Below are 21,310 nucleotides of genomic sequence, written 5' to 3' on the forward strand. Positions count from 1 at the left end.
ACCTCCCTTCAGGTAGTTGAAGGTCACTATCAAATCCCCCCCCCCCCCCCACTCTTCTCTTCTGCAGACTAAACAAGCCTAGTTCTCTCAGCCTCTCCTCATCTGGGGGGCCCAATCCAGTAGGCATTTTCAGAGACTCCCTACCAGATAAGGCCCCATACAAAATATAGGAAGAGGTGCTGTTAGGTCTTCCACCTCCTAGCCCAGTGATTAAAGCACTCACCAAGGATGTGGGGAATCTGGAATTCACAGTCCCTTTCTGATTTGGGGTAGGGATTTGAATCCAAATCTCCCCAATCTGAGGTGAGTGACCTCACTCCTGGGCTATAGGGGTGCACCTCCTCTGCTGAAGCTTTTTCCATTTTATAAGTAGTCAGTGGAGCAGGGACTAAACCTGGGTCACTCAGGTGGGGGCCTTAAATACTGGCTTATAGGTCATTTTCATTCTCTCTCTGGCCTAATGACTATCAACAACAAGGTATCTAAGTTTAGATTCAAAATCCAAAAATTTTTAAGACCAGTTTTGAAAATGTCTGACTCTGTATATGCCTCCATTTCTCCATGTGCAAAATTGAGTGCTAATAACATACTTGTCTTGAGTCCCTTTTATTTTTTTTCCTAGCCTCTATTATCTGTCTTATTTTCTAATCCATGACACTACTTGAATTCTGACCTCAGGACTTCAGTCTGCAGGTGTGACCACCCAACCACACCTTGTGTGTGTGTGTGTGTGTGTGTGTGTGTGTATCATCATTCTCAAGGCAGCAAGCCACTTGATTTGTATATGGCCTCTGTAATATATGGTGAGTTATGCAAATATTAATGAGGGTAACAGGGAATTTAATAACAAATGTCATTTAGCTTTGCTGCTCCTTTCAAAGGACCTATTAGGCAAACCACTGCACAAAGCAAATATTTTTCCCATTAGACTGCCCCACCAATCCCATAAGCATTTTCCATATCAAAGCTTTGAGCAAAATATATTTCTGCAGTTTAACAGGATATGAAAAGCCCCTTCATGTTTTCAGACAACTTTACACTATACTGGTGTCCATCTAGGCCATCATATCAAGTTCTCGGATTATTCAACCCACTGTGATCTGCGTAAGTTGTTTTAACATTCATGTACCAACAGTAAACATTGGCCTTTCTCCTTCCTATGTCACTGAGCTTCTCCCTGTACCCAAAAGCAACTGGCAAGCTGCCACAGACAGTAGGCTCACCGTCTTGACTCGGTCATATTTATTAACTCAGTCTGGATAAACACAGCTGATCAGCAGCAGCCAGTGTACTTTACTCAGCTTTTTTCCTGACAAACTCTAGCCATAGAGGCCAACTGTCTTGTTTGAAGTTGCTATTTCAATAAAGCTGTGTAGGAAGCACTGGTGTCACTAAGTGAAAATAGTGCAAACAAGATTCCAAAACAAACTTTGTGAATTTTAAAAGCTCCTAGGCAATAACCTTTCCAGCTCAAATTAAGAAAACATAAGTTAATAGGGCTGGGGCTTAATTGGTAAACAGGAGCCAATGAAAAGTGACATCTCATAGCCCTACCCAGTAAAGGGAAGAAAATAAAACTGAAGAGAACAGATTACAGCCAAAGGGCAGGATTCTCTTTAGGGAAGCTTGATTAATTAGCTGAGTGTTACATTTAATAAATATTCCATGCTAGTCAATACTGCATTTCTTTGAACGACACACAGAGGTTTTACAGGACACATAGCACCCTTCAAACTTCCATTAGTAACTTCAGATGGTTGAGTGGCCAAGCCAGTGTTGGAATTAGGTTAGGGCTGAACCTTCACAATTGAAATAGGAGCCCTGGTACCTCTCATAATAGAGCAACCTAATGAAAGGTGGGGGGGAGATGTTTGCCATCACTGCCTGGAGTGATGCTCTGTATTGCTTTGTGTAGGACAGAGCTCAAATTAAACAGGTTTCCCAAAGGGAATATATTTGTGTAACTCTTCTGCCAGACAGTCGGCAGCAGCAAGGGCCGGGTTCTATATCTAGGGGTCCGTCAATGAATCAACATCAAACTCGCTCAAGCCCCGACCCGTCACCTGGGAAATCACACACTATCCCCTGGGCACCCCAAAGGGCAATATTTCCCCTCTCGCAAGCACAGAGTCTGAGTGTAGAAAGAAACCTTTTAATAGCAAAAGAGGTAACGCAGCACTGGTTTGGGAAACAGTGCAAACAGAATTAACTTAATGAGCCAAACCTAAACCCATCCCATAGGACGGGGCGTGTCCTTCGCCTCTCCCTTCCTTCTTTCCCCAGAATTGATCATCATAGTTGCAATGTCCACCTCTTGGGTGTGGCTCCACCCCTTATGCAGGCTCCTGTCCGACACAGCAGCAGAGGGGGCCTGGTCAAGCCTGTCTCCTAACACCTTCAGGCCTTGCCGAGTCCCTGCCCACTGACAGCAACCACACCTGGTTCCCACTGACCGCACCAGGTTGGCACTGACTGTTGTTCCCTCAGCTCTGTTACTTGTCAGGCAAGGTTTCCCAGATCCTCTGCTAGTTCAGCTCTTAATGGATTTCAGCTCTTTAGTAAATTTCAGCTCCTGGGTAAACCTTCTGCTGACACACAGGCAATATCCCTGCTTTCAAGAAACAAAAGACTCCAAGAAAAGTAATTCATTCTATTTTTTAACAATGGGAGGAGATAGTCACTCTATGCCTGGGGGTTGCCCTTTGCCAGGGCTGGTACAACCCCAATAAGAGACTCTTCCCCTTTACAATGCTTAAACATCTGTCCGCCACCCTTCTGGATCTCTATTTAGTTCAGGGTGAAATACTGTATCATAACAGGCTAAGCACAGTTCTGTTGATACCTGTCCATACAATTGAAGGACAACATTTCATTACCCTGGCAGTTAACACAAAAGTGGTTTGTAGCCCAAACCCAGCCCTGCTAACCATTTCCCATTACACTCAGCACCTACGTGTGCTTATCCAGAATTGTACTCATGCAAATACAAAGCCAATGCAAATAAAGCACCCCCCCCCCTTTCAGCTGACTGAGCAGGGGGAGTGCCACTCAGACCTTGCTTACATCTGGATATCCAACTAGTCAGCAAAAAACCTGCATTTACTAACACTGTCTGCTGTTTAACTTCCTATCTCTGCACTGAATTATCCCCCTTTGCATTTCCAGGTTTGTGTGTGTCTTAAAATATGAAATGGTCTAGCTGAGGGCCAGAATGCTCTATGAATTGGGCTTTAAATGATAAGTTTGCCAGACATGCCCTTAAATAGAGGAATTATTTTGATGGCTCTGCTTAGAGATTACATCTGTAGCTTTGGACATTCAGCACCTTAGGGGGAAAGGGAATTTCTCCATTACTGATCTCTATATTATAAAACTGTTACATATTTGCTACATTGTGTTTAATTGCTCTTTGACTTGCTTATCTAGATTTAAGTTTCTTCTTTGGACTACTAGCTAGGGCTAGATTTTGCCACCCTTACACTGAGTTGTACCTTCCTCCACAAGTAGTCCCACTAAAATCAGGGGGCTAGATTCTGTCCTTGTTGTAATTCCCACCCTAACCCTCTCCATGGACTCTCCAGGCTTTGGCTCCAGGTGCATAAGAATAAGATGCTCTGTTCCTGTTTGCCTACCCATGGAGTAGGTGGGTGTGAGACAGGCATGGTGGGAAGGGAATAGGTAGAGGGAGGGCCAGCTTCTAAACTTACCAACGAGCCTAAGTATAGAATTCTGTGGATTTTCCACTAGAATCCAATGCAAAATATTATCTTCTGATCTGTGACTGCTAGTCCCTCGAGTCCCAGTCTCACTGTTCTGTTGCAAAGCTATTTGGCTTCAGTGAGGAAGCCCTGGACGGGGGAATAACAATCCACAGCCTGCCTAATATCAGGACAGTTTGTGAATGAGCTATGTTCCCAGGCAGGGAATGAAATGAATGAGGATCAGCAGTTAAGGGCAGGTGTACTGTATGCATACTCACAGGAACTCTGAATTTTCCAGTGGACCTTAATGTCATTTGAGGACAACACATTAGAAACTCTATGCACTATTTTTCAAGAGAGCTTTTCCTTCCTATAGCTTTTTTAAACAGGAAGATTGTCTATTCCTGGTGTTTGTCCCCTTCTTAACTAAAATGAATGTACGGAAACAATAAAAAAAGAATCGAAATTGACCAACCCACAGCGGCTTTGTGAGCAGTTTTTTGTCTAGTGCTTATATTTCAGACTCTAAGCTTACATTAAAATAAAAGTAGTGTAGGACATATGATTGTCAAGGGAGAGGAAATTGGGATTGGGAGTTGGTGTGGGGGGTGGAGCATGGGACTGGCTAGGCAAGGAGACTGGGAGCTAGAGAAGATAATGGCCTGGGGGGACTAGAACCAGGAGTGAGGGGAAAGATCAGATAAGGAGACAGGGGAGAATGGGGCTTGCTGTGCCAAGGGACTGGGATGAGATGCCTGAGGAATAGAGAGCGCTGACTGGCTAAATGAGGGGAATGGGACTGGCATGAGAAATCAGGGTGGGGAGGAGACATCTTAGGGACAGATTGGAGGGGATGAGGCAGAAGCAGTCTAGATAAGGGGAGCAGGCACTCTCTGCAACCTGTAGTGTACATTTCCCTTCACAGTCTGAAATGGAATACAAGGTTCCCAAATCTCACAGTCCTCTGCTGTCAGACAATAGATGTGAAACCCACCAGCAAAGGGTGTCTCATCCCCACCCCCACGTGATGGTCCACATTGAAGATTACAACCTACTACTGCTACCAGTTACTCTGTTGGCTCAAGGTCTGTGGCCAAGGCACAGGTCTGTAAGGTGGCTCTAAAGGTTCTAATATGCAGCTCTGAGAGGCAACTCTAGAGGTTCCCATCCCGCTGGTGAACCATGCTGCTGTCAAGAGTATGCAATGTTTTTGGTTTTGTTTTAGTTTGTTTTGTTTTGTTTTGTTTTTTATTAAAGTCTAGGAAACTGCACAACAAACTATGTTAACAGAACATTAAGATGACTAAAGCCAAGCACTCAAAAGTAAGGAAATGCAGAACTAAGGTTTGCCTGTGCTCACGGGAAGCCAGAACTAAGGTTTGCCTGTGCTCACGGGAAGATGCAGGTATTATAGCAGATAATTTATGACACATAATTCAGAGGCAGAGAGCTTTTAAAAGCTCCCATCAAGCAAGTAATGAATTCTTACGGTATTTAAATCTTCTTGCTTTTTCTCCTGCCCCCTCTTCCAATTACTCCACTTGGTGCTGTCAATTTCAAGTAAATTTTGCCATATGTTTCAGGAAGGTTAGAGGAATGGCATTAGTGGGCTAGATATTTCTCATTTTGCAGCAAATTCAGTGCCACAAGAGGGCACCCTTGTCTCCAACTTGGACATATGGAGTTGTTGGCATTGAGAATTGCTCCTGTACCATCCGAGCAAGCTTGATATGTTTTTCCAAACGGTGTAGACTGAAATGTTTCACCAAACCTGCTTATTTGGGACTGGAGATGAAACCAGGAATCTCACAATGAAGTTGCTCATTCTGAAGATGGGCTGGAAATTAACTTCCCGGAATAATCTACGGAGCAGTGTGCCTTTCAGGCAGTAAATCTCTCCTGATACCAGTAGAGGGCAGCTCCTTCATTCAAAATGAAAGTTCTTTTGCTAATACATTATATTTCAGTTACAGTCAATTCCTTTGTAAATTTCTTTGGTAAGCTTAAATTTGGATTCTTCCAGACTTGAAGAGCTCTGTGGAGCTCAAGACCTCGTCTCACCAACAAAAGATGGTCCGGTAAAAGATAGTACCTTAATCACTTGGTCTGAGTCCCAGTGTCATGCCTGATTGTAAGTTTTCCACAAGCCAGCAGAGAGCACTAGTCACTAAATTACTAGTTTGCTAGATTTCCATAAAAGACGAAGTACAAAGAAAAATCAGGTGACCCTCCGTCCATATGGAGTGCCCTCCATCTTCTGCCAACCAGGGTCTAGTACCCAGTCAGCATATAAACAGTTATGGGCCCTAAAGAGAAATGAACAGCCTTTTGGCCCCCTGTACAATCTATGGGGCTCATTTGTCACACGTGAACACCTAAGCTGGCAGGATTTGGGCACACAAGTGGGTACTTTAGACCTTGATCTATATTTTCTTAGAAGTCAGTAAGTCTTTCCACTGGACTTCAGTACATATTATACTAGGCTCCCAGCTGACTGAATAACTATTTTATGCCTTTGTGTGCCAAGTCTGAAAAGAGGATTTGGGTTTTCCTCTTAGGCAAATTTACAGATTAGGCCTCAGGACATAATAGCTACCAGGAATCTGCAGAAGACTATGAAGTCAGCCCCATGAGGATCAGAAAAATCCTTATTTTTAAGTACTTCAGGCATTTTTTGTAGTAACAAGGCCATATCATTTCAAAAAGGCATTTTTAAAAACCCACTTAGATTTGGGATGAGGGGAAAACTGCAGAAGGTGTGTGTATGAGAGGGTCCAGAGAGAATCTGAGAGTGGGGAATAAAGGTGAAGAGCTAGAGAGAGCTGGGGGTTAGAGGGGGAAGCATCAATGAGTGTAACAGCGGGGAGGAGAAGTAGCAGTCAGAGGGAGGTCAGCAGGAAGGCAGGTTAGCTACAGGGTCATCAGATGGATGGGAACAGAGGAATTATAGGATCATAGTGCACAAATAAGATCAGTTAGGAGATAGATGGGTAGGCTAGGAACACAGCAGGGTGATTGGCTGGGAGGCATGTACCGCAAGCTAAAGAGGAGAAGTTGCAGTCACTGGAAGGGAGCAAGAAATCAGCTGTATAAACAAAGCCTGTGTTACCAAAGTTAACCCAGAGTCCAAGCATCTGAGAAGAGAAGTCTCCTTTTCCCATTTATGATGATATGGAAGTTTAGCAGCTCTGATGCAAGATATTAGAAAGATGCTGCCCTCTTCTCTGAGAAAGTATAATCTTCCTTTCCACCATTCTTCCTCCTTAACAGGAGGAGTCAAACCCACATGAAATTTACTGTGAATTATCTTTCAAAAAGAAAGATTTATAGGATTAAGCTACAAAATAAAGCAGAAAAGGAATATAAGAAATATTTTAATACAAATGAAATTCAAAAACAATTCAAAATTATGTTTTTAGTAGCAATATTACATCAGCAATTTGTCCCGACAGATTTGAGGGCCTCATTGTGCAAGGGATTGTGCATGCTCATTTAAGAGACAGTTCCTGCCCTGAAGAGTTTACTATCTAAATAGCAAAGACAAAGAAGGAAATTTTAAAACCCATTTTACAGGGGAACTGAGGCACAGAGAGAATAAGTGACCTGTCCAAGCTCACACAGGAAGTCTACAGTCAGAATCAAACTCAGATCTCCTGATTCAGCAGCTTGTGCCATAACCATCTGACTGAATTGCCTCTATTTTATATTTAAAATGTATCCCCTTAATAAATGTGATTAAGTTGGAAAAGAAAGCATAAAAACCCTTCCCAAATTGTCCTTGCATGTGCACCTGAGGAAAACAAAATGAGTCTAAATAAATAATTCCTTTAATATTGAAATGCACAATTTAAGCTGATTTGCCATTAAACACATACAATGAATATATACTTGTGAACTTAAATATAAAGCCATCCTTCCAGGCCCACCTGCTTTTTCCACATGTTCATTTATTAAATCAGTAAATGCATACACTGCTACATAACTGCTAAATATTATTGTTAATGCAAGCAACAGTATTTTACAAGTGTATGCACAACATGCATATTCACATCAATCCTAATAGGACATTGCTCAGCTTCAAGGTGCAGCTCAGACGTACACATCTATGTGAATAAAGTCTCACCATTAGTAAAATAAAATCAGATATTTTGCCTTTCTTCATTCTGAGGACAGGGGAGAATGAAAGGCTACTTTCCATTCTCTATCACCCCCAATTCTCCCTCAGACCCTGTCTCTCCTGTCAGGGTTGGGGGGAGCATGGGCAAAATATTTGGTGTGAAATACTGGCTCCATTGAAGTCAATGGCAAAAACTCCCATTAACTGCAGCAGGGCCAGGATTTCACCCTATGATTTTTATTGAAAAATAATGATGGTGAGATGTGTTTGCATTTTGCAAATTCCACCATTTCTGCCATGAAAAGCTGGTGAAAATGCTCAAGCTGCTTTTTTTTTTTTTTTTTAAATCTGGAGTCAGTTTATTTATTTATGAAAGATTTCATGAAAATTTCAACACTGGCAAATGACTATTCCTCACGGAGAAGCTAGCCCTGTCACCCAGCTCTGGCTGTGAGTGAAATGCTTGAAGATTACCACAGAAATGGAAGAGACCTATTTGGTCACCTTACCCATCCCCCAGCCAATGTAGGCTTGTTCCATAAAATATTTTCTAGCATTTTGTCAAGTCTAATGATACGTATCCCAGTCAATGGAGTTCCCACAACTTTCCTTCTGAAATTATTCAGAAATCTCACTATCAGGAAATTGTGGAATATTCAGGGCTGGTCTATACTAGAGAGTTTTGTCAGCAAAAGTCAGCTTTTGTCAAAAACAGTGCTGGTATACACATTGCAATCACCCCTCCCCTCATGCCATTTTTTCGACAAAGTAAAACCACCTCAAGGAGAGGCATAGGACTTTTTTGTTGGCATTGTTAAGGCAATGCAGTGTCACCATAGACACTGCTTCCCCTTACACCCCAAGCAGTGAAATTGACAAGGAAGCCCAAGCCCTGGGCCCCTGGTTCCTGATCCAGGCTGGCAGTGAGGGGAGAAGCCCAGGCTGCTTCAAGCCGGGGCAGATTGAATCCGCCTCCTGGCTGTGAGCTGGGACAGGAGAAGCCGCAGGTGGCTAGAGCCTGGCTCCCAGCTGCAAGTCGGCAGCTTCTCCACCCCACTCCTGCCCAGAGCTGGGCAGCCTTGTCAATTTCACAGCTGAGCTGTGAAATTACAAGGCTCCCAGCTTCTGGCAAGGAGCAGGCAGCAGAGGGGTCAAAGCTGGGGCAGCAGGATACCACTCCCCAGGGGCGAGAAGCCCTGGGCTACTTCCCCCTGCAAACTAGTGGGGGAGAAGCACCTGGCAGCTTCTCCTGGCTCCTGTTGGGGAACAGGGATGGGAGAAGCCTGGGGCTGGGGCACCTGGCAGGGAGCTGAGAGTCCAGGATCTCAACTCCCCACATTGCCCCTTTTCGGTCGGTGAAGTGCTTCTGGTGAGGTGCTGGACGTGATCCTGGTAATTACTGCAGCGGTTGTAAGTCGACACATATCGACTTATTTTTTTTCTGTAGACAAGGCCTCAGTCTTCCACACAGTTGTATTTTATACCATTGCTCCTACAGCCTTTTGAACGATGCTGTCTCCTCACCCGCTGTTATATTTTATATACACACATTTTTCTGTGGTTCTCACCCCTGTGGAATCCAAGCCTCTTTCACACATTAATAAATTTATGCTCCCATCCCCACCTGCAAGGCAGGGAGATTATTATTCTCCCAACTTTACAGAGGAAGATGAGTAACTTTCCCATTTTCACATAGGAAGTTTGTAGCAGAGCTGGGAATTGAATCCAGAGAGCTCTTTAGGCCCACTTCAGCACCTTACCTGTAACACCATCCTTCCTCTCCTTTACAACTTTCAAATACATGGAGACTTCCCTTCCCCCCGATTCCCCCTTAAGTCACTACTTAACTAAAAAAAAAAAAAAAATACATATTTAGCTCTTCAAACCTTTCCTCATACAATAATTCCTCCAGACTCTCTCTCTGAACTCCTTCCAACTGGTCTACATTTTGCTGGTGTTGAAGGGCCAAATTCTCTGCAGACGTAAAGTGGTGCAGCTCCACAGGGGAGCTGTGCTAATTTAAACCATCAGAGAATTTGGCCTGTCATGTCTAAAAATGCATTGCAAGTACAGTATTCCAGTTTTTATCTCAGAGCTGCAATGTCTGGGAATAGCATCTCCCAGATTTATTACCGAAACTTAGCAGTTTTTATGGCCTTAGCACATTGCAAACTTGTAATTTTGTGTCCAATAGCCACTCTAGGTCTCTTGCACAATTACTAAATTACAGGATCCATCTTTCCCATTAAATTATATCCCCAGTAACTTTCCTCAAAGAGGCAAGTGTGCACTTTTGAAATAAATTCATTTAATTATTTCCTGACCATATTTCTAACTTCTCAAAACCACCACATGATTGGGAGGCCCAGGCTGAAACAACAGGGAGAGGTACAAATAAGAACTGAAATACAATTGCTTTTCTTTCCACTAGCACTGTATTAACTCATGGGTTTGGTTTTTTATTTTTATTTTTTTTAAGTTGCCATTAAGAAGCAGGCACAATTGAAATCCTGAGGACAGAGTTAGTGCTGAGAATGTAAAATATGGCATAACTCTAAATAATATCTCCTGCAAATCATTTGTGACAAAGACAAACGTAATGTCAGACAAAGCTTGTTTGTTTTTACTGGGTTGCCCAATGCATCAATGTTAACAGCACTTGAGTGTGAGAGCTATTTTAACCACCATTCTGCATCTGCTCAGGATATCAGCAACTCTTTGCTTCATTTGAAGAGGCTTCATGTTTAAAAGAGGGTAAGTTGATCAAAACAATGCACAGGTTTATGGGGGTTTGTTGCATTCCTCAGATGTTCTGCAATAGGCATTACAGCTAACAAAGATTTATGAAGAAGGTTTTAATCACATCCAGTTACAGATCTCAAGATTTCTCCCGATAGCAAGAAGGTTAGATAATTTAGGCTTCATACAAGCATCCAAATTACTGAGCACTTATCTGAGCTGAAATAAACCCAAATGGTTTGCAGGCTATTTGAAGTTCACCTGTCAAATAACTACATAGAAAGAGTGCATTGTTCACTAAATTATATAAAGTTCTACCTCCTTTTTATCTTCCCCTGTCTTTGTTCAGAGTACTGGCATTGGCAGACAGGCTTGTATGCACTGACAGAGAAAGATTTGCCTGAGAGGATCATTATCTGGGCTAAGTAAATGTTCCTTTCAATAGGATTAGAGATTGCTGGTGAAAAGTACTGTATTAGTCTTAAAAATAACTGAGGAGAGGAAAATTAGTTAACAGTTAAGTTCTGACAGCATGCTGAGAAAATGATTGCACAGGGTCAATAAAACTAAGACATAGCTGCATAGTGATTGGGGGGGGGGGGGGGGGGGGGGGAATCAGTCGTGCCACTCTTTTTTTTAAGAGGGGAATTGCAAAACACTTGTAATAAGATTGGCCTAGTGGTTAATTAGTGAAAGAGCCAGACTGCAGCTCTTTGTAAAAGCAACAGGTCTGCAGCTCTGTACCAAACTGATTGTTGGCCTCCCTGGCCTTCTGGTATGCCTGCCACAGCTCTTTGGTTTTCAGGTGGCACTGCAGCTGGTCCTTGTTGTAACCATTCTCCTGTATTTGTTCAGATTTCAAAAAAAATCCACCCGGATGGAGATCAGAAAACCAGAAGAGGTCATATCTGAGAAAACCTGGACATATGGTAACCCTACATAGATGTCCATGGTTCTATGGCTGGATTGGGGCTGTGCCATCACAGCCTCATCTCCCCAGAGACCCAACACCTCCTATGTACTCCTGCCTTGAGTACATCTGCAGCATGTAACCTGCATGGTCAGCTGCACTCAACAATGAAGAGCTGCTAGGTGTGCTTTCTGAACTGGGCAACCAGGAAAAGGAATTTTAAAAAAATTTAAAGGACTTCAAAGGGGAAGGTTTGCTTTCTGTCCACCAGGCCTCCTGGGCAGCAGAGTTCACAACAATAATCAGAGCAGCCAGCTCCTGGAGGCCAGTACCAGTTGACATCAGTAATGCAGTGTCTATACCAAATCGCATCAACCTAACTACATCGACACTGCACTGCTTGGGGAGGTTGTTAAGTTGGCGTATCAGGGCAGTTATGTCGGCAGGGGTGAAATTTAAGTACAGACACATCCACAGCTAGGTTGATGTACACTGCCTTGTGTCAACCTAATCATGTAATGGCGACCAGCCTTACTCATTAGAATGGAAGTGGCTAGAAGTATTTACGTAGGTGATATATTTAACCCTATGGGGACAGACTGGCAACACTACCCAGCAGGGGCATCGCAGCCCTTCCTCAGGCCCAGGCTCCGAGGAAGGCCACAGCACCTTGCTTTAAGGGAAAAAAAGCTAGTGGGTTACAAGTCTGTAGCTCCCGACCCCCAGGCAGGGCAGGGCGGGGCTGGTGAGAGTCTGTAGCTCCCCAGCCCCTAGGCAGGGCAGGGCTGGCAAGGAGTCTATAGTCCCAGTGCTCAGTATCCTCTGTGGCAGCAGGTTCAGAGGAGATGAGCACTCCCAGTATGGCTAGTGAGGGGGGGGACACAGGACCACCCAACTCCACTGCATCCCAATCCAGGGCCCTATCAGTGGCAAAGAGCTCTGCCACTGAGTCAGCAGGACTCCAGCCACAACACATTGACACTAGTGCAACCTCAAGCTCAGCCAAACTATAGTCAACTTCCCCAGGCTACTGCCTCCCACCCTGAACCCAGGGGTCTTCCTCCAAGTCTCTGGGTTAGAAGGCAAGCAGCAGGCCCACTAGTCCCTCACCATCAGCAGGTCCAGGAACTCCTCAGGGCCAACAGCAAACAGCAGCTCCTCCAGGTCCCAGTGAGTCCTCCAGCACATAGAGCTCAGGCATCTCCAGCAGGTCCCCAGCAACAGGCAGCTCCTCTAGGTCAGGGTCAGTCTCAGGGGATTTCTTCCAGTGAAAAGCTTCTGGTAACTCTTCCCAGCTACTAGGGCTCGACAGCCCTGGAGGCTCCAGTCAGCCAGGTGTTTGCACCACAGGGCCTAAGTCAGGCCCAGACCACAACCTCAGAGAAGACACATCCTTCTCCAGCAGCAGCTTCTCCCTGAGTGAGCTACTAGGCCAGCCTTTTATACTTCCCCTTCCTGTCCTGGCCCCGCCCCTCTGCTCCCCGGGGTATTTGGCCTGCAGTGTCCTGATCTGCCCAGCAGGGGCGTTGTGGCCCTTCCTCAGGCCCAGGCTCCGAGGAAGGCCACAGCGCCTTGCTACAGGGGGATATAAAGAGGAGGGAACATTTACAAAAAAGGCAGTTCTCTTTGCAGTAACTCTCTGAATACCCAGGGCTATTTTAAAGGTATTGTATGTGTTTCAGAATAAAAATTTTGTCCCTCACAGCCCATCTCAGTCCCACAATGAAACCCTGTTTTGGTGAAATCATAATCTGTTGCCATGAGAATGAATGTGATGTCCCAAATTCAGCATTATTACCTCATGGCAAGCAAAAATAAGGGGAGGAAAGAAAATGTTGATGATAATTAGCAAAGATGTCAAGGAAAGTCATGGAGAAAACACCAAAACAGAATCACAAACCACTGCTCCCTAGTATAGAATCCAGCTTTAAGGAACAATTGTGTCTTCCAAAGAAGCTGTGTTCTGTCCAATCCTTCTCTGCCATAAAGAGGGCAGTCATCATACATAGCCTGAGATGGACTTAAATTGGGGTGAAAATAAGATCACTCAGACCAATTTCAAGAGATGATGAGCCCACAGGTTTTCAAACTGAATTCAGTAGGATGTGGAAGTGCACAGCACCTCTGAAAAAAGCAGGCCTATTGGAACTTTAATATCATCCTAAATACAAAGATGGGAATTAGAAAAGGCACCAGAGGGTTAAAATACAAGAGGCGGCTCCTATTAAAGGATTTGAATGATATTGCACATCCAGCATCCCTTTGAATGGAGAAATGATTATAGGTAAATGGTATTTCAATATGTTCAGTATCAGTGCAGTCAAGACGAAGATACCAAAAAGAAAGTAAGAAAGGCTACATTATTTGTCTATAGAGTGTCACAGAGGCAAGAAAGGCTGGTTGTTATAATATTATCTGGTTAAGAATGTAAACAATTAAAACAAAACAAAATAAATGGGAACAAATTAAACAGAGACATCTTGATTCAGATAAAACCGGTGACCTGAAAGCTGTTTCCTTGCTACTCTTTGTGAACCGCAACTATTTATGCCCTTCTTGTCTATTCTGAAAACCTCTAGTCAAGCAATCAACCCATGAATTCACTGAACAATGGTTTCATTTTAAGGAAACAATGACAGGGATTCATTTTCCTCTGATTCAGGAGTGTTGCCATCAGAGCTGGATTTATACCTTACGTGCCCCTAGGCACAGCATCTTCAGTGCCCCCTGCTTACAGTTGACCTTCGTGTTTTCTGCATGGTGGGAGCAAGGGGGGGGCGAGAGGTGTTGGCCGGGCAAGTGACACACGTGGGCTGAGGGTGGGGGTGGGGAGAGGAGAAGAGCTGGAGGGACCGGCTTGGCCAGCTCCAGGCAGAGGGATTTTATTCACCCCTGGGCTCCAGACTAGCCAGGGGGAGTGGCCTCAAGGGGAAGAGGAGGAGCAGGGGGTGGGGCCAGAGTTCTGGCACTCATACAGGGCCCCCAAACTGGCCAGGGCCCAAGGGCCCTGTTGGCCCGTGTGGTAATCTGCCACTATTTAGGTGCTCCTAGAACTCTAGCACTCCTAGGTATGTGCCTACTGTGCCTAATTGGAAATCCAGCCCTGGTTGCCATTTGCCTTTAAGAATGTTGGTTATAAATTCCAAGATGTCAGAGACTGGGCCAGCTCCTTTTAAAGTCCTCTATTTATTTAGATTTTTAAAAATAACTAAAAAGACACCAATCCATGGCTAGTCTAGATGCTCTAACACACACTAACAATACAATTTCAATCTTAGCAGCATGAAATAATCACTTCAGCAAGAGTTCCAGCCAGCCAGCCAGTCACCTACAAAACCTCCTTTCATCATCTAGGAAGCATAGTCAATGGCAAAATTCCCACTGGCTTCAATGGAATAAGATTGTGTCCATAATGCAGCCCTAACAGCCTCCATTATAAAAAGCATTTGATTAATGTATAATGTGGGCTGCACAGTAGTCTCTTTTACATTTCAAAGGAGCCACACAGTGGTCTCAGCCGTGCAGTTCCCACTAAATGCAATAGGAGTCACATAGTGAAAATCCCTGCAGTACTTTGTCAATGTAGCGGTACAATCTGTTGCAGTGTAAAGTCCATGTTGAGTTTTAGAACACAATGTTAGTAATTTATTTGACTAAATTCAAACAACAAAAGAATTTGACCCAATTCTTGCCATTTTCCTTCAGGCCTATAGAATTTTGCATAACATCAATGAAAACTCACAAAGATCTGGCCAGTTTTAACTCTGCGACATCTTGGCAAAATTATAAGCAGCAGCAGAGGCTGTCTGCCTACAGATTTAAGAAGCCAAGACTAGCATTACATTTAGAAGGAAATCTTCAAAACCATAAGGACTAGAAACTTAATGGATTTTAAATGACAGCTTGGTTTCTGCAGAAGTTGTTGGTACTGATCATCAGACTTGCCCAAGAAAGCTTTATACTCATTATGGACTAGTGTGTTCTTGCAAGCTGTGAAATGTAGTACAGAGAGATATATCTGATAGCACAACTTACTGTGTTAGGTACTCTGATTCACCATTTCCCTGCACTTTCTGTGGTGATTTACACCCGTGCAAATTGGATTTAAACACTATTGTCAGAATGGTAGCATTCTCACTAACTTTGCACAAGTGTTAAAGACTACACAGGAATAGGACAATAGTGAATAGGGTCCTCCATGAGCGTTTTCGCTTATGCACTGACTATCAATTTATCTTACCTTGAAAAAGACCAGGTGAACAGGAGAAGCAATTATGAATCTAGAAAGAAATATTTGTATCTATAAATAACACACAGTGAAACTAATAAGAACTCTAAATACTGAAGCAACATATAGAATACAAACCCAGGCAGGTAATTGGAAGAACTGAAATTGATCATGTGCGATGTGCCCATGTGATCCTAGTTATCCTTCCTCAGTGACTCAAGGAAGTGGCATGTCAGCTCTTGGAACTGAATCATAATTTTACTGTGTCTCGCTCTTCATGTAGGCAGGGAGGAAGAGACTTGATTTTAGCTAATCTGTAGGCAGACCAGTATAAGAGCAGACGGAGTTGCCTACTCTCTCACTCCAAGTCTCATATTTTTAGATTATTTTCTTAAGGTGTCTCATGATCTTCTGCCACATTCTTGCCAACTAGAGCTGACCAGCAATCAAGAATTTCACTTCACACAAAAAAAATTGAGGTTCAAAATGTGTTTTTGTTCCAATGCAGAATTAAACTGAAACCTTTTAATTTTTGTCTGTGAGAGACATGAGAGAAGAAGGGTAGATAATTGAGCCCCACCCCAGACGATAGATTGGTGGTTCTGGTATTAACTTGGGAGACCCAGGTTTCAGTCCATACTCTGCCTGATTTTGACCAAGCACTAGAACCCTGATCTCCCATATTCCAGGTGAGTGCCCTAACCAACAGGTTATACAGTCAGTGTCTCTGCTAAGTGAATGTTAATCCAAAGTAGAACAGATCCAGTGGGTAGGAAAGACTGACTCTATAGACCAGTGTTTCGGGCACTCTGCTAGGATGTGGGAAACCTTATGACATCAGAAAGTCCTGAACAGCTCTATTGCCAGGGTTTGCCCTTATTCACAGTGGCCACCATCTCCCATAACTGTCAGCGAGACGGAAGTCAGGCTGTCTCTTGTTTTTTAAGTCCAGACAGGAGACAGTGAGTGGACAAGGGACTGTTGTGGGAAAAGGGATAAGTTGGAGACTGTGGGAACAGATAAAGAGATTGAGGGGGAGAGTGAAATGTGAGAGAAGGGAAGATGGAGGCTGAGGGAAGCTGAGAAAAACAGGGAAATGGGGACAGGATCATAGACTAAGGAGCAGGAAGATAAACTCTGAGGGTTGGGAGATATAGCAGAAAAGGGGGAGAAATGAGTTGGACGGAGGACGGAGGGGGAACGTGAGGGACATAATATTACTAACAAAATCATGGGTCAGGACACCCCAAATCAAGAGATTGGTAAGACTCACAACAAAATCATGTGTTTACAACAATGGCAGGAACAGCAGAGCGCAAGGCAGGGAAGAGAGGGGATGGAGAAGGAGAGTCCATCGATTTCGAGGGGCTTCCTCTACCTTTGCCTCCTCTGCCGTGGCATCTGAGCAGCACACAATCCTTAATGCATCTCTAATACCCCTGTGAGATCGAGATGTGCCATTATTCCCACTGGAGGCACAGGGAGGCTAAGGACAAAATTTCCAAAGGGATTAGTTCCCTAAAGATGCAGATAGTGGGATTTTCAAAAGTGCCTCAGAAGAGCAGGGACCCCTCTTTCGATGAAATCAAATGCCTACATTCCTTTGAAAATCTGGCCCTAAGTGACTGGCCTAAGGTCACGCAGCAAGCAGGGCAGGAAAATGAACCCCTACCTAACAAGTTCTGAGTTGGCACCATGAGCGCTGGACCATCATTCCCCTCCAACAGCTCAAAAATCAGAGGCCAGTCCAAAGCAGTGATTTTCAAAATATATACATTTTAAAGCCAATTTCCTGATGCTCTGGGATCTGATTTTTGACTTTTGAACACATCAGGTTGGCAACACAGGCAGCTCTGTTCTGGCATTACGCAGCCTCGGGTGGTGCTGTAATGAGCAATCCTATTACAGAGTGCTGCACAACCTTCCCTGTGAGCGCAGGGGCCTAGACATTGCCGCGTGCCTCCCCACAAACTGGACTCATTCTTCATCTGCAGTGAACTTCCTTACTTCTGCAAAGGAAAAAGGACAAAAGGGTAGAGCTGTCCGTCAGGAGGGAGTGACGTGGGCGCACCACATAAAGGGATGGTGTGGTGAGTGCTTAATACTGGGAGAGGGAATGAAAACAAAACAGGCAGGGGTGTGAAATAGGCGAGAATGTAAATAAATAAAATGAAAAGTATAGACCAGGCTTCTTAAATAATGTTAAGGATTATAAAAGTATGGGCTGAGGAAACATTGAAAGCAACAGACATGGGATCAAACATATGCAAGGAGAAAAGAGGCAGAGTTAACATAAAATAAGCATTAACTATAAGGAACAACCTCAAAAGGTCATTAGACAGGCAGTTAAACAATCAGATGTGATAATTAGGCTTGAGGTCAAATAACTAAAAAAATCATGCATTCCTTTCCTTTGCCCTCTTTATTTTTAATAATCTCTTTTAGATTGTAATCTCTTTGGGGTAGGGACTAGTCTGTGTACATGTCTGTAAAATGCCTAGCATGATTTAGGGTATGTTATGAAAATCAATTAATAAAATAAGAATAAACAAGATGAGTGGTCTTAGCATGTGGATGAATCAGTGAGCCATGGGGATATCCCAGATGAAACAAACAAACAGGTAACTAGTTTGCAGACTCACCATTTACAGTGTTCTGCCCCACACATTTTACCTACACTCTTTCCAATCTTAAGAGTTCAAAAATCATGAGTCATAATCCCAAAATCATTTCTTTTCAAACAAACTATGGATTTTGTACCACGTTCTGGTTTTTGAACTGCCCTGCCCATCCCGCATGTGCACCGTTTTCTGGTGAAAAGTCAACCTCAAATGCATAAATTATGCACACAAAATTGCAGATCCCAACTCCCTGATTTCCTCCCCTTGCTGCCCAGCATCCTCCCCTCTTGCAAGCTCCCATAACCCCTTGCTCCCCCAGTAGGCCCGCCCATCCCCCAACGCATGGCTTTCTCCAGTTTACAGGAAAGGGTCTTTCCCAGGGCTCCTCTGAGATACATTAATCCCTCTTCCTGCGCTATGGGGGGGAGGTGAATCCAGCTGCTGCTACCAAGCTTGAAGGGGAGGGGGCAGCTCTGTTGTGCTGCCCTTGTTCTTCAGACAACACAGGAGTCACTACAGCAGGAAGCTGATACAGTTACCTGCAGCGAAAGGGGCCTCAGGTGGCCAATACAGGAACATTTCCTGAGCTGCCTGTGTTTAATTCACCCAGAACTGGCCCCAAATCACTACCCAGTGAGATTCAGGCACAATAGAGACCCATAGCACATTAAGGCACTGTTATAATAATACTGACCTCCTCTGAGATCTGCTGGTGGAAAGTTCTGCATAAGAGCTAGGGATTATTAATCATCAGAGAGTCCCTGGTGTTCAGGCAGTCCTCCAGCTTGACTAATGAGCAGGCCAGCAGGGGTTAGTTAGCCTACTCTTGCTGAGAGCCAAGTCCAGCCTTCCTTTCTCTCTCTCTCTTTCAGTATTTCCTGCTCCCTCTCTATTAAAGACACACAGCTGGATTTACAGGTTTAGTGTGCTGCACCTTGCAAGCAATATAGTAACATCAAAATGCACTGCTGTGGTAAGCATGGGAAGAGGAATGGAGATTTTCATACATTCTCTAAATAATGTGTTTAGTCTAAAAGTATGGCAAGTCACAATGTAGGATTCAGGGGAGTGTGGGAGAAAGGAGTGAGGGAATTTTAATTGTAACAGATCATTTCTATTTCTATTTTAAAAAATGGGAATGTGAAATAGCCTGTCTGGTTAATTAAAAATGGACAGCTCTTCCAAGGGAAGGGGGTTTAGGCCTACCAAAACATACCAGCTGGCTACAACTATGGGCCATGCAGTGTACTCATGCAACACATGCAACTTGCACAGAGGACGCTGTGATTTACTCACAAGTGGTTTGCATTTGTATCATATAATAGGCCTTGCAATGAAGAGGTAGGAATGGGGAATGACAGACTCCTTACTACGGGCAAAAATTGAAATATTATATAAAAACCAAATGCTACCTTCTTGACATCTTTATATTCTGATAAAGTGAAAAACAATCTCTCAAATAAGAATTCTAGACATCTGCGGCGCTGAGTATCTCAGATGTTTAAGACGAACCATATTTTCATTACTTGCAAACTTTATTTGGATTAAACAGCATAATAGGAAAATGGTAATATTTCATTTTGAGGATGCAGGTGGAGTGCAGTTGATCTATATTTCACATGGGTTCTGATGAAGAAAAGTGTTTTATACCCCTTTTTCAAAATACAAATGTTTACACACTAAAGTATTAGATACAAAGCTGTTTACAGATACAGAACAGGCAGAGATTTACAAGCTGCTCCAGAAATGTCTGAAGTTCTCCAATCACTAATTATCACACAGGATTATTTTAATCGCAACTTCATTTGAGAAAGAAATAGATTTAGCCAAGACATTTTCTGTTCACTGTCTACATCTCACTTTTGTCAACTATTCAGTATATAGTCTTCACACACTCCCCCCCCATCCCCTCCCCACACACAGAGAATGTTTTAAGTACAATATTTACTGCATTTCTCACTTAAATACAACTACTGTTAAACTTCTAAATAGCTGTATATTGTAAACATATATGCTGCCGTTTAAGGTAATAGAGCAGCAAATCATAGAAATTAAAACTGTACCTTCCTTTTGGAAAGCTTTTTGTGTACAAGGCCAAAAGCTCTTAGCCACTGCTGCATATGCTTTTCCTACATTTACTTCCTCAATGTCCTGGTGTTCACTTCTGGTACTTTTCACCCAGTTTTTGTTTTGATTTTTGGCAGTCTCAGGCCAGACACCCAGCTTTTTTGCTCCATTGCAAATCTAGTTTGTAATGCAACATATGCATATTTGCTCCCCACTCTTTCTGCTGGAAGTATGCTGGATCTGTATCGCGCACCCATATTTTATTTACTAGTGAAGCAAACTTTCCATTCTTAACCCTTCTAGACATTTAAAAGCAGAGACAGGCCAAGCAGAAACAATCCATTAGAGCATACAGAAGCTCTTGCTGCCTGATATATTGGCAGTTGCTTCTCACAAACAGCCTATCCTAGCCAGCTTCATTTTATATCATAACATAACATACTGGTTGGCGGCAACAACAACATTTGTTAAGATATCATTAGGTGAGGTGCCCATAGAAAGAAAATCCTCTCACATAAGAAACTGTATCAAATCATACAGCATTAACTTATTTTGCATGAATGGAAAATAATCATATGTTTGTTTTACTTATTTTTATTCCATACCAAGTCAATATTGGCTTGAGGCCAGAAACACACATCCACTAACAAATATAAGAGTGCGCTGTGTTTAGAAAGACACGCCCAGCTCAACATTTATTTTCTTTTCTCATTTCATGCTGTATTATCTTTTCTAAAAGAAAAGGTGAATAAAATATGTTCAACTTTAGTGATTTATGTGGCTGTATGGAAAGGACAGGGCATTTATGGACTCCTTTTATAACTGCTGCCCAGTTCCAGCATTAGAAATTCCTTCAGCATTTGATAAGGATTCTCTTCTCTCTCTGAGTGAAGGTTGTATCATAGAGAAATTCCCTTTGGAACTCCC

The 21,310-nt window shown here is 43.3% G+C and overlaps 1 long non-coding RNA gene across 1 annotated transcript in view; it reads right to left on the reverse strand.

Annotated features, from left to right (window-relative positions):
* Positions 1 to 19,132, reverse strand: part of LOC137152238 (uncharacterized) — a 53,989-nt gene extending 34,857 nt beyond the window's left edge. Inside the window, exon 1 of the long non-coding RNA XR_010919499.1 lies at positions 19,011 to 19,132. This is a non-coding gene — a long non-coding RNA (uncharacterized lncRNA). The remainder of the gene's footprint in view (positions 1 to 19,010) is intronic.
* Between the last annotated feature and the right edge of the window lie 2,178 nt (positions 19,133 to 21,310).

This window comes from Emydura macquarii, unplaced genomic scaffold (genome assembly GCF_026122565.2).
Source record: "Emydura macquarii macquarii isolate MOO-44397 ecotype Brisbane River unplaced genomic scaffold, CSIRO-AGI_Emac_v2 contig_1146, whole genome shotgun sequence".
Classification (NCBI taxonomy): Eukaryota; Metazoa; Chordata; order Testudines; family Chelidae; genus Emydura; species Emydura macquarii.